This window comes from Penaeus japonicus, unplaced genomic scaffold (assembly GCF_977035675.1).
Source record: "Penaeus japonicus unplaced genomic scaffold, GWHDUDI00000001_assembly GWHDUDI00000033, whole genome shotgun sequence".
NCBI classification, from domain to species: domain Eukaryota; kingdom Metazoa; phylum Arthropoda; class Malacostraca; order Decapoda; family Penaeidae; genus Penaeus; species Penaeus japonicus.
In genome coordinates this window covers 19994734-19997160 of record NW_028234435.1, presented here as the reverse complement: position 1 = coordinate 19997160, position 2427 = coordinate 19994734, and positions in this window count along the sequence as shown.

The following is a 2427-nucleotide window of genomic DNA, read 5'->3' as shown; positions in this document are numbered from 1 at the left end:
CGACCCGTAGTCAATATATATGATGATTATTATCAATAATGTATTACCTTATTCACTGTTTTGAAAAACAACGGCATGCAATTTCTATCTCCATCTTAATTTTCATTGAATTCCTACTATGTCTGTATAGAAATCACATTTCCTTGTACAATCGTTTGAGTTACGTAAAGAGTAACCAATATATATTACGTAACGCCACATGGCATCATACAGCAGAAAACATGGGAATAATGTAGTTTTATCGTACTGTATTTCCGAAAACCATATTTAATTTCTTTCCCAAATAGTAGCAAATGTATGTACCACCCACTAAACAACACGAGGAATTCAACCTGAATAAGGAATAGAATTATATGAACCTCGATATATTTGGCATTATTCTATATTGTGGCTAACAGCTAACTTCTAACTTTGAATAGACCATAACATTAACAGAAAGCTTCCTTCTCTACCACTTCCGTTGTAAATTTATAATATGGGAGAGAGAGGGAGAGGGAGAGGGAGGAAGAGGGAGAGAGAAGGAGAGAGAGGGAGAGAAGGAGAGAAGAAGAGAGGGAAAGAGAGAAAGAGAAAGAGAAAGATAGATAATAGATAGATAGATAGATATTTAGAGAGAGAGGGGGAGAAGGAAATAGATAGATAGATAGATAGATAGATAGATAGAGAGAGAGGGAGAGAGAGAGAGAGAGAGAGAGAGAGAGAGATCAGATAACCCAGAAAAATATAATTATCGATTACCTATATATTTCATTTTTATTCTATTCATCCTTATGGCTTATGTTTTTTGTTGCTCTCACTCTGAATATATCCTGAGCTATTATCTTTGAAAAAAGAAGAAAGTAAATACCACTGAAATAAACCCTGAACGGAAAGGAAAACCGTTAAAATTCAAATCATCATGCTATCCAATGCCCAGAATGTGGGGAAAAATAAAACTCTTTTGGTAAAGTAACCAAAATATGAAACTACCGAAACAAACTTATCTTTACGGAGTCACTGTGTACTGTCAATTGAATTAAGGTGCTCTTACTGTAAGATTCTTAACCCGGCCAGTCTGGAAGAGTCGCTTAAGGTAAGATTCTATGCCAAACCGTACTAGAATAATCTTTATCTTACCGAGGCTTGGAAGGTGAAGATATTGGTGCATGATTTTATTAGCTCTTACAGTGGTTGTTTTTTGGATGTAGATCGTGTTGTGCATCTCAAATGTTGCACTTTTCATGGTATGTTAAAAAAAAAAGAAAAAAATGAAATGAAATGAACTATTTGAATTTAGCTCAGCATTTCCGGTGAATAATTATCATTGTTGTTACAGCGTGTTTTTTATTTGAAATTATTTTTTTTAAAGCGTTTATTGCAGACCGTTTTGTCATGGCAGAATTTTCTTTAGGTTCGTTTTACATATTAATATGGTATGATAAAAAAACAACAACTTTAGATGTAAAATTAAAGGCCAGAAAAAAAAAAGATAAGATTCGGCCTAGATGTTGTGAGAAAGTATCACTATGGCTCAATAACTGATTGCAATCCCTTGACCTTTCGCCTTTACGTAGAAATCCCGTGGTACTCATGAGAACGCCGCTGTTATATAGGCCTATATTGTACCTATATGCTTCGTTTGCGACGGTTATGAATCCTGGAAACGTTCGAAACACAACGGAAACTATCTGAAACAAAATGGCGTCCAACCGATAATCTTTATTTTTGTGTCATAATTCAAAGGTAATCAATTTTAGAAGATTGAATTCTCTTAATCTTGAAATCTTTTTGGTTCCTTGGAGCTTTCCGGACTCGAAATAGCTTTTTGTCAAATGAATATATGTAACAACCAACAGCGTTTTAAGAAGCTTTCAAAATTACGGAAATTCAGATTCTATTTAAGATGGAGGCTTCAAAATTATCGCAAAATTACCCTACTTTAATATCAGATTTTATAGACTGAATATTAGTTGTTTGCTTATATATATATATATATATATATATATATATATATATATATATATATATATATATATAAAAGCATCTTGATCAGTTAATAAAAAAGTAGATAAAATCATAGGACGAAAAAGTCACTTAATAATTCTTATGAAATTAATATCAATTACTTAACGACTCTATTCACAATAACAGTTATAGGATCAAAGTTCAAAATACATACCATAATTAACGTTATTCTTCCACTGTCAATAAATCAATGAACACATGATATATATGTAACGTGATATTCATAAAATACATCTAGGAATAACAGCTGGAACAACGACAATAAAAGTTCCATTATTTTTTGGCCCAACATTTCTTGTTATTGCAATTCTCGGCCCTCCCTATGCCTTTATCGCAACCCTCAATTTTATCACATAATTGCAGTATCGTATTTGAAGGCATTTATCTCAGTCTAGCTCAGTATATCAGAAACAAGAGAGAGAG